This window comes from Idiotropiscis lumnitzeri, chromosome 2 (genome assembly GCF_059441095.1).
Source record: "Idiotropiscis lumnitzeri isolate Australia: NSW breed Sydney's pygmy pipehorse chromosome 2, RoL_Ilum_1.0, whole genome shotgun sequence".
In the NCBI taxonomy this organism is placed as follows: Eukaryota; Metazoa; Chordata; class Actinopteri; order Syngnathiformes; family Syngnathidae; genus Idiotropiscis; species Idiotropiscis lumnitzeri.
The window spans coordinates 8,781,932-8,794,159 of NC_142392.1; the positions used below are offsets into that span (position 1 = coordinate 8,781,932).

At 39.7% G+C, this 12,228-nt stretch overlaps 1 protein-coding gene across 1 annotated transcript in view; it reads right to left on the reverse strand.

The window, feature by feature from the left end:
• LOC148341609 (uncharacterized) overlaps window positions 1-12,228 on the reverse strand; it is a 137,701-nt gene that overhangs the window by 34,767 nt on the left and 90,706 nt on the right. The gene's annotated exons all lie outside the window — the stretch shown is intronic.

Consider the following 12,228-nt stretch of genomic DNA (forward strand, 5'->3'; position numbering starts at 1 on the left):
TGTTGCTGTTTGTTTTTACATATAAAGCTTTCTCTGCAGGCTCTCATCAATTACACACGGACTGTTTTTATATTAATTCAGTTGTTCTCAAATGAGGGAATGCTACATCGAGAGGTGTGTTTATGTTGTTTTTATTTCAAAATAGTTCAACGGATGTTTCGGCCTCACGTCTGCTATAATTTAAGAAATAATAACATAGCTTTAATGAAAATGTTTAATAAACATGAAAATGTTTAATGAAAATGTTTAATAAACAAGTGAGCAGCAGAACAACATATTAAAAGAAATAAGATCGAATTTAAAGTAATTTACAGCAGTGAAAACAGGAAGATTTTAATATTACTGTATGCTAGCAAAAAAAAGCTACAACAGTGAGTGTGACGTGTTTACTTGAAGTTCGTCGGGCAACAGTTGCTTTCTAGGACCATGAAGAATGTAAAATGCGCAAAAACATACAAAACATCGGTTCATTCCAGGAACTAGTTTATAACCTGGAATTAATAACAAATACGAGTGATTCAAGTGATTAGCTGAACGCGGTAGCGCGATACCTAGCTCCTTGTTCGACAGCATCCAAAACAAAATAGACTGACGCCGGAGCGTTAGTGTTTGTGACATCACCGCGTGAATTAAAACGTGTAATATCTATCGAACCGGAGCAACACAAACGAAACTTTTAACAGCACAAACAAGCACAAACGAAGCACAAACGAATGGCACCATTCCCGACTCATTTGGATGAAAGTGGGGGGCTGGGTGACGTCACCACTCGAAATAAAAAAGTGTAATATCTCCGGAACCGAAGCAGCACAAACGGAAATTTTAACAGCACAAACGAGCACAGATGCACTATTAACTATTTCACCCTATTTTTGCAAGAAATGGAGCGCCAACTTCACGCTGATGGACTAGGCGCGCGCCGTTGACCAGTACGGTGTGATAGACTGGATCGTGCTAGTCTAAGGAGTTATATCAATGGAATTAGGCCTTAACTCATTGAGAAACTGGGTTTTTCGGGAAACTGTGTTTCCCCTGCGGATAGCACGGAAGTGTAAATTAAGGGTTCTGCGGTCCCTCTAAAACCGAATCGTGTTATTCAAGGAGTTATATAAATGCTATTAGGTCGTAACTCGTTTTAGAAACATGTTTTCTCGGTGCGGAAAACTGTCTCGTGTCCGAGATCTTACATTGTGGGGACAAAGGATGGACAAAGAGTGAGGGGGAACTGGAGGAGTCTTGTGAAGGTTCCCGAGGACTAGTGATGGGTCCAGCGACACTGAGGCGTCGATGCGTGCGCCGAGCTTCCAGGGCAAACCCCGTGTCGGTGCGCGTACTGCTTTGAGAAAGTCACGTGACCACTACCAGAATCGTGTCGACACAGCGGTCGCGCGCCAAACTGTGTTCATAAGGAAGCGCATCTGTCAACAGGATGGACGCTCAAAACAAGCATCGAGTTATTGGCGCGTTACTCTGCGTTAAATATCCGCAAGATGGAAGACGTCACTGTTGATGCGCACTCAGAGGTGCAGCGCTATATGTCAGCAGGACACGTTGCACGTACGGAAGACCCGCTCTTATACTGGAAGTCCATGGAGGCAACGTTCCCTCATCTATTTCTATTAGCCACACAGGCGTTGTGCACACCGGCCTCTTCAGTGCCTTGTGGGAGGATCTTCTCAAAGGCGGGGGAAATTGCCTAAAAAAAAAAAAAGATATAAATAGACTGAATAACAAAACGCTGGAGAAACTATTTTTTTTAATAAAAATCTTTAATTACAATGAGTCCATTGTCATTCACAACACTTTTACTTAGGCATTCAGACAGATGTTCACTTAATTTATCAACTGCGTCTCGAATATCAACGATTTTTTTTATGAAAGTATGTATATGTAAAAATAATGTGAATGGAAATGCCTAATCAATGGAATTGGATAAAATTAGTTTGACAGATCAGAGTCTGATGACCCGGTCAAATTTTTCCTGCAAGTCCACCAGGTGTCAGTATTCAGCAACACAGTGTCAACACAGTGTCAATACAGTGTGTCACTGTGTCGAAACGATACAGAATGCCTCATCTACCCATCACTACCGAGGACTGCAAGAAATCTTCTGATAAGGCTGAGGCTGCAAAGCAGGCGTATACATCGAAGGAGCACAGACCTCAACCCCCAGCAATTTCTGGGATTACTGAACCTCTTCGAAGATCAACAAGAGTTAGACGACAACCGGACAGGCTGATTGAAAATGTTTAATGTTGTGTTATTGTTCCTAAAATTGTTGTAGAGCTGCTTGTTGTCATCAAAAAATGGATAGATATTGATAAGAAGTGAAAATAATTGATAACAAAACTAAATTATTATTATAATAATAATATTTTAAAAAATTAATTAAAAAAGTCAAAGGCATTGTTTAACGTTTGAAAGGGAGATGTAATGAGAGCAGTTATGTCATTAGTCACTAATTGGCAGTATTGCCTGACGTGTGTTTGGTTACCAGACGAACAAGTGTCTACGCACATAGACGAGAAGTCAATAAATAAAGAGGCACAAGCTTGCAGCATCACGTTACCTGCGTGACTTCTTAAGATAGAAGACAAAACTTTACAGTAACCATAAAAAAAACGTATAGTCACCATAAAATTAAAAAAAAAACGTATCGTAAACATACTAAAGCTGTTGCTTTATGTTATTTACAAAGAATTGGTGTTTAAAATCCCCCTCGCTCTTCTTTTTGTCATTTCTATATTATGTACGTATTAATAACTGTGTTTGGTTTGCTAATGTCAATAAAGTTTTTTTTTTTTTACCAAAAAACGTATGAGTAAATATTTATCATCTCATCAATATTTGCACAACAGAGTACTGAGTTTCGAGATCCTCACAATAGTAGTTCTCAAAATCATATTTCTTATGAATTTAGCTTAGTTAAGGGATATTTTATTGACAATCGAATATCAATATACAAAGACTGAAAAAAATGGTGGTGGGGGCGCGAATCTTTTTCTTCTTGGTAGGGGCGGGCGTGAAATAATTGAGAAGCACTGCTAGTATATGCAGACATTATATTCATACAATCTTGCAGCCCGAGTGAACCACAGCATTGTTGCAAGTTCGGTAGGAGAAACTTGAACGTCCCACTGCTGTTCCAGCAGCGGCTTCTCGGGGCATAGGCGGAAGTGACGTAGGAGCTGACTCGCCAATGGGGTGTTAATTTAGTTTTTTTTTTTATCAACCGAATTAAAATATTATATAAAATATATATTAAAATAGAACAGCCAGGGTTAAAAAACAAACGCAGAGGCAAAGAAATATATTTGAAAAATACGTGCTTAAAGCATGACGTCATTAGAAAGCGCGCAGCTTCCGAAGGACCTCGACCACATGCACCGACCCGTCCACACCGAAATAAAAACAAACACCGCTAAATTCTTCTGATTTAGTGTGGAACTGGCTGTAATTTTCTCACAGGATTTCCAGTGCTACTCTAAAGGACTACGACATAATTCATTAAGTCTTTGTGTCCGATAACCTCATCTTCGCGCGTTGATGCTTTTCGGTGTAGTTAGCTTAGCTTGTTAGCTAGCTAGCCGCTAACGACTCATCGCCAAGCAGAGATCAAGTGCAGATTTTTTGGAGTTATCATTTGAAAATGTGTGAAAAAACGACACCCAAGTACAAAGAGGAACTTTGTGGAATAAAAGAAGAGAACGAGCAACATCTTCAACTGCTGGACGAAGTTTGCAACCAGCCTCGTGTTGTGCCACTCAAAGCAGGTTTGTACACGTTTTACTTGCATTTGCTTTGTAAAGAACGACTTTCTATCGTTAAAAATATGCATCACAACATTAAGTTGTTTGGGGAAATGCGTTCAAGGTTATTGCCGTTTTATTTTTAAATATTGCTTGTCGGTTTGCTAAACATTTGTTTATGCCAAATAAAATCAGTGCAGAAAATAAATGCCAAAGAATAACCAATAGGGGGGGGTGAACTCCATGTATTTTTTTTTTTATAAAATTTGAACTGATTATTTTACATTTTCAATTTTCTGGTTTTTATATCTTGTTTAAGCAATTCCTTACGGAAGGAATTCTGCCTAACTTACAAAATGTGCACACTGCGGCGAAAACATCAATGGCGGTTGATCAATTTTAGTGGATAAAACACAAAATATTAAGTTTTTTTTTTTTAAATCAAGTACGTATTGGTCTTATTTATTTATGAACATTGTACTGGCTTGGTCGGGTGAGAGTCAATGAACCTCCGGTGGCTCTGCACTGTTTTGTGCACGTGTGCATAGTTTCACCCCATCCAAACATTTAAAATACATTGAATGCATCCATCCAAGGTTGCACGGATCTCATCAGTGATCAAGCGCATGCTGCAAGGAATGCATCTGCATCTTTGTCTTACTATGGGCTTAAAAAGGGAGAACGTCACAACCCCCTTTTCTACCTACTAGTCCAGGAACATTTAGTTCCTGGTCATAAAGTTCCTGTGGCCCAGGTGGTTTGCATCTCCCCCACAACTCGTAGTTCCTGGTAATTTATCCAAATGACAATGATGATGGATCAGTGGGAGGTCTTGTGTTACTTTGTTACTCATTACTGACACCCTTTGGCAGTTAAGCATCATTGCAGTTCCAAAATAATTCAGTGAACTCTAATAATATTATGGTGTATCTTAGTCTAATTTTAATACATATTGGATAACTTTAAAATATACAGTCATTATTCAAATATGTCAACATGAAAGTGTTGTTGCTTAATTTATGTGTAGGGATTTTGATTCTTCACACGTAATTTTGTTTTAAAATTTATTTAGAAACAGAAATTTTATTAAAAAAAAAATAAAAAGGGGAATGTTGGAACGTACTAGCAGGCTAAATGTCATTTTGGGAAAAAATAACAAAACAAAAAAACAAACATAAATCATGCAATAAATAGCGACTATGATGCCAGGGCCCCTTTAATTCTTTTAGGCATACAGATTAGAATGGAAGCAAAAAGTACCCACGATGAAACTATCTCTCAATGCAAAATGAAAAACTTGTAAACATATTTCACTTGAAAGATTTCTATTCTATTAATGACATAAAGTTGCGATGGCCCCCATCAATATGTTGGGGTCCCACAACAGGTGTTCCATCAGACGCACACAATAGCCTGTGTGTGCTAACTTCAGCTCGCTTCCAGAAACGTCTGTGACTATGTAAGGAATTAAATCGGGCATCAGCCGCAACGTGCTTCCTTTTTAAATGCTCGTTTATCACTGTTGTGCTGCTTCAGGGAGGTTTACATCGTAGGACGTAATTTTGTGAAATGCCCCCATGGTCTGGTCCAAATCGGGGTCACACGCATTGCATGCATCACAACATTAATGCAGCAGGCACAAGTCAAGGTAGCACGGTAGAAACAATATAAGACAAAGTCGACGCACGAGGTTTGACTTGACCAAACCAAATGTATGTTTGTCTTTTTGCGTCCGACAGAGGTCAGTGAAAACTATCTCCGTTTTGTGAAAGAGGAGCCAGACTTGACTCACATCAAAAAGGAGGAGGAGGAGGAGGAGATCAACAAGTCACCAGTGAACGTTGTCCCTATAAAGACTGAAGATGTAATCAAGGATGAGAGTGAGGACAAGAGAGGGGCGGAGCCTCCAAGCATCAGTTCAAGTCATCACGTGACAACAGAAGGTGATGAAGACCACTGGGGGCCATCACAAGCACATAATGAGGACACATTATCAGACGCTCATGACAATGATGATGATACTAATGATGATGATGATGATGATGGGCAAACTCAAGGTGAAAGGGCATGTCACACTGACTCATTAACTTCAAAGCTGTCTTTAAAACCGCACACAAGAACACACAGTGGAGAAAAACAGTTTTCTTGCTCGGTTTGTGGCAAAAGCTTCCTGCATAAGTCAATGTTAACAATCCACACAAGAACACACAGTGGAGATAAACCTTTTTCATGCTCAGTTTGTGGAAAATGCTACTCCCAAAAGGGAAATTTAACAGAACACACAAGAACACACACTGGAGAAAAACCTTTTTCCTGCTCAGTTTGTGGCAAAAGCTTCTCTGGAAAGTCTAATTTAAGAAAACACACAACAACACATAGTGGAGAAAAACCTTTTTCTTGATCAGTTTGTGGTAAAAGCTTTTCTCTAAAGTCACGATTAACAGAACATACAAAAACACACACTGCAGAACCTCTTTCTTGCTTAGTTTGTGGTAAAAGCTTCTCCCAAAAGCCTCATTTAACAAGCCACACAAGAACACACAGTGGGGAAAAATCTTTTTACTGCTCAGTTTGTGGCAGAAGCTTCTCTCATAAGTCAACTTTAACAAAACATAGAAGAACTCACAGTGGAGAAAAACCGTTTTCCTGCTCAGTTTGTGGAAAATGCTTCTCTGCAAAGTCAACGTTAACAAGCCACACAAGAACACACAGTGGAGAAAAACCTTTTTCCTGCTCAGTTTGTGGTAAATGCTTCTCTGAAAAGTCTAATTTAATTAAACACACAACAACACATGGTGGAGACAAGCCATTCAGTTGCAGCGTTTGTGCTAAGAAATTTGCCACTAAACGGCATGCTGAGAGACACGATTGTGATGGCGAGAATATAGGGCTGGGCGATATGACCTAAAATCAATATTGCGATAAATTGAGCAATTTTACCTCGGTAATGATCGATGCACGATAAATTCCCCCTGAGGACCAAAATCAAAATAAATGCAGGAAGTGCATATTAACTGTTTTTTGTATTGACCAACTGGTACACATTACTTTCAATGAAAAATAAAAGTACAAAAATCATTTGTATAAACATTCCAAATAGCTTGCTTTGCATGATTTGAACAATGTCACAAAGAACAGGAGAAAAAGGGTACCTCCTCTTTTTCTGCAAATAGATTGTGCCGAGATGCTGTAATGCCATTTGCAAAGGCCTAGATTTGTGTAAAGGTATCTTGCAAACAATATAAATAATGACATGTGCAAAGGAGCTAGTCGCCTGTAAACAAAATGCTAAATAGAATGGAAAAAAATGTCAATGGAATGCCAGTGCCAAATAAACAAGTGTGCTTCATCAGGAAAATGCCGTCTCAAGTACGCTGGTGCGCGGTCGCCACTTGTCGTCTATGTCATGCACGGTCAGGCTCAAACAGGGATCCATGTTGCGACCCGACCACCAGTCGGATGTGGATGCAAAATGCTTGACATGTCTAAGCTCCCGTCCCGATGTTGTCCATATCGGGAAGTGCTGTTTGCGGCAAAATATTTTCGTACCTCTCGTCGGCTACTTTCATGAGGCGTTTAAATCCTGTGCGCTCCATTGTAACAAGAGGAGCTCTATCTTTAGCTATGTGCTCGGCTATCGCGTCCACCACCGAGACATTCTCTCGAATGGTGTCGCCTCCGTTATGGGCTGTTGTCACTTGTCCTACCCTTGCTCCTCACTTTGAACTTTTAGCACAAGCTCCAAGTCAACAGCATGGTTGTGTTGTGGGTGGTGAAAAAGAAAAGGTTGGACGCTCTGTTTTGGTGCTTACGACGCACTTTGTAGTTCGTGTTCTTTTGCTTAAACATCGTCTTTATAGAACCCAAAACATTTCCTAACGACAGATGTCGAATTTTTTTTCGGGACAAGCGCGACAGGAACAATTTCAACTAACGTTACTTCGTCTTCAGCCGTGTCAGCTGCTTCCAGATTTGAATCGACAGCTACGACCGCGTCGTCAGTTTTCTTTCTTGTTCAGCTGGGTGGAGTCACGTGACTACAATCGCTCAAGCCGTCTTACAGGGGCATGAACATAGCTGCAGACTAAAAGGACTTCTTTTTTTTTTAAACACCGAATTAACCGACATGGGCAAAATGATTTATGAAATTTCGATCACGGTAAATTTTCGGTTTATTGCCCAGCCCTACGAGAATAGCAGTGATCCTTGAAGCTTAAAAAGACAAAAAAAAAACCTGAAGGAACTGACTCTTCGTGGTAAGATGTAAATGTGATTTAGAAAATATGATATATTGAATTTTCAAAACTCTTTTATTGACACAAGGCCAATGTGATGAGTGCATTGTGTCTGAGTGATGATGATTTTTTTTGTGTTTACATCAAACATTTAAATGAAATTAATTGCCTTTGCCTGGAACAACATTTGTTAACGTTATGCTTTTCAGTTGTCTTTTAAATCGTACCTAATGGAAAAGGCGTGAGAAGAAACGGTGCTTATGAAATCGTTTCCTTCCACAATCATCAATAAAATCACTTGTTCCACTTGCTCAACTGGCCTTCATTACGCTGTGTGAAAAGGTGAAAAACTGAACTAGAAGTTGAACGATAAAAAGAACCAGACAGAGAAACGCAAATAGTCTCAGTTTCTCTCAATGGCTTTAGTATGTCAGGAGTTGGCAACTTGATGGCGACTGGAGTCAGCGTTTATTTGTCACCACGGACGAGATGATTCGCATCACGCTGTTCGTTGCTGCTGCTGTCTTAATTCAACCCTGGAGGTCACCTGCCAGCGTCCGAGAATTTCACCGGCGGATATTCAGCTAGCCCACGTCTGACCCCAGATTGTTGTGGAATTTTCAGCAGTAAGGGAAGATCAATGAGATAGTCTGGAAAATAAATTGTCTTTTGAGTCAGTCTGCAGAGTGATCTTAGTGGGAGAAGTGCGTGGGAAGATACTGATGCACACAGGAAGATGAAGATTTATTTGACAGGAACTGTGTAATCTTAAAACAAAAATATATTTTTTCTGCATTGAGCCCACTTATCAGTCAAGGTCGTGTTGTTTTGGCTTCACAAAGAATCCTCGAGTACAAGAAGCGAAAGGCACTTCCTTCAAAAGCAGGTGGCCACAATAAATAACAAAAACCTTACTTGCAAAATAATTGTCCATAATATTAAAATTGAACAAAATAGTGACACAAATATTGAAAAAGTAAATAATGTCACGATTAAACATTGAATACTAAATTATTACTAAAACAGTTCAATGAATCTTGAAATAAATAATGAATCACCGTAGTTTAATGAATACTGAAACGAATAATGAAATATTTAAGTTAGTTAAGTTATAAACACTTAAATCATTTTTTAAGACTAACATTTAGAGAATAAAACAGTGATGTATTTTAATTTAAAATTTGCAACCACGTCGCTGGCGAAAAACCCTGTAAAAAGGCAAATATGTTGACATAAAGTATCACTTTATCATGTCAACTGTTAATAATAGAGAAATACATTTGGAATACTGTCCAACCAACACTATGGTGTCAGATGTGAAAACAAAACCAGCAACAAAAGTAAAATTCAATACATCTCTCAACTTCATATTTGGGAATTAAAACGTTTGTTCATGTGCATCTTGGGTTTTTCTCTATGTTTAGAAGAAGATAACAATGATTTGCATCGCAAATGACGACATCTGTCGGTGAGTTGGTGACAGTGCTCCACACAGCCAGCAGCCAATCATATCACAGCGGGGTGTGGCCTGTTCTTCCGCTTTAGTGACGAACAGACTGCCATTTTCTCGAAGGAAAAAAACGACGCCATCTTTCATTCGTCTCGTCGAACAAAGAGAAGCTCACGAGTTATCGCCAAGCAAAGACCAAGTGCGGATTTGTTGAGATTGGCGTTTGAAAATGTGTGAAAGAACGACACCCAAGTACAAAGAGGAATTTTGTGGAATAAAAGAAGAGAACGAGCAACATCATCAACTGCTGGACGAAGTTTGCAACCAGCCTCGTGTTGTGCCACTCAAAGCAGGTTTGTACACGTCTTACTCTCATTTGCTTGGTAAAGAACGACTTTCCATCGTTAAAAATATGCATCACAACATTAAGTTGTTTGGGGAAATGTGTTCAAGGTTATTGCCGTTTTATTTTTAAATGTTGCATTTTACTTGCCAGTTTGCTGAACAATTGTTTATGCCAAATGAAATCAGTGCAGAAAATACATACCAAAGAAAAAACAATAGTGGGGGGTAAACTCCGTGTTTTTTCCCTAGTATAAAATTTGAACTGGTTATTTAACATTTTACATATTCCGGTTTTTAAATGGTGTGAAAGAAATTAAGTTTGTCATGTCATCATGTTTCAAAACTATGCTGACAGATGAAGTGTATTTTTATATCCACTGTTGGAGTTGAGCCACCGAGAAAATGAGAAACATTTAGTAAATGAATCTTCAAAGCCAAACTTACTCCAATGCGTGTTCGTTTTTTGTACTCAAGAAGAAAAGGGCCAAATAAAGACTCAACAACAACTGATTAGAGTTCCGATATTTTAGTTTCTTCGATTTCTGGAGTTCAGGAAATAGTACAAAGACAGATATCTGGGCGGCTTTTTCTTAATCTGACGAGAAACTATAATCAGACGAGAACAATCGAAAAATGGCGCGCTGATCTCAGCCCAGCCTCACATTTTATAGGAGGTTTTCTATGTCAAGGGTCATGTAGGTTGAATCGGTCGTCCTTTCTCCTTCCCCCGGCCCGGTCCACGTCCAAGGCTGACCTTCTCAGGCAGGCGGCAGTCTCTCCGTCTCTCCTGCTCACATTCCCCTGTAATCTCGTCAGTGTGCAGATTGTGTGGTGTATGTTTTCACAGATCAAATTATGTTTTTGGTGTGACGTCCTTCAACTTGATATGTTTGTATCTTCTATGGCCTATGTGGAGAATGTGTTTTGTCGTATTTGTCCATGAAGTGCTATCTGGTTTGTCATCAGTTTGACCTGAGCAGACTGAATCTGTTTGTTCTGAATGAGAGTGTGGGTCGTGAAAATACTATGTGTGCAAGTTTGAGGTCTTACATTTAAACTAAGTCATATAAATTTAGCATATGAATGCATCAGTAAACACCATGACTACAATCCCAGTCAATCTTATCGATGCACTGTACTTCTACATACATTTGATAAATGCTTTTTGTTTAATCAATGTTGAACATATTCAGTAAATATGAACCTGCTAAATTAAATAATTGACCTTCTGTCCCGTAAGTGTTTAAAATAATGCCAGCAATCGTAATACAATACCTTCAATATTCATGTCCGGTGTGGCCATTCCCTATAAGAAGGGAAGGCCGGAGAGAGGGGACACCTTTCCCTTTTTGCATTTTGGGGAGACTTCTTTTGACATCAGCATGTGACGAGAATAAAATCTCTTTCCAACCAAAATGGCTGTGTCAGAGAATTTTTTTCCATCACCAATTCTGCCATGCTCCGCGACCTGTCCGGAGGGAAGCAGAGCCAGACCCACACATCAACAACAAAATATACCACATTTTTGGCATTTTGCTCCATTGAGGGTCTCGGGGTGCTGGGGCGCAGGCGTTCAACAGCCGGCCGGCTGAACTTTCGGTGAGATGCTTTTACTCACAATGGGTGTTGTGCGCCTGTGTCCAAGCGGTCGGGGCTTTTGGGGTCGTGAAAGAAAGCTTGTGCGTGTGGGTCTGCTGGCTGGTTGGTCATGGAAAATGTCCCTGTGTTAGTTTCAATTATCGTTTAAACAAGAGGCCTCTATAATGATTAAGACATAAAAGATGTGAAAGTAACCGCACTTTGAAAGAACATTAGAAAAAGTATTTTAAAAAAAATTAATTAAAAAAATTATGATAGGAACTAAGTAAATGGGGACGAGTGTGGGAGAAATGTGCAGAAGATAAAGGAAAGAAAGGTCTAGTGCTTAAAGAGATGAGAACTAAGAAGTGTAAAACTATCGCTATCGACAACATAGTCGTGAATAAGCTCAGTTTGAGCACAGACTCTGGCCAGGGTGTAAATTTTAGCAGGAAAATTATGAGCTGAAAATAGAAATAATGAAGAGAAGCGCGCTTCCACGTATCGTATTGGGCACTTTGTGGCATGGAACACAGTAAGGATCGAGGCGTACCGTTGTGTGGAGGGCCTGGGGCTGAGCCGACGGTTTCGCTGGTGCGTAGCAAGAGTAATGCATTAAGTCTGGGCCGGTTCGACTCCGCTGTTCAGATACGTACCCTGTGATTACTCGTGTTCTGGTAAAGACCACACAAAATCAAAAACCTGGCTACCATCTACTGTGGGACCAAGAAGTCAGGCAGCCCCCACGCAGGAGATAAGGGGTGATAGTTATAAACCAGTGCCAGTCCCGCCTTTGTAGAAAGAAATGCCCCTTCTAAAACCCAAATGTTATTGCATTAATATTCCGTTTTATCAGTTCAACTAACGCGTG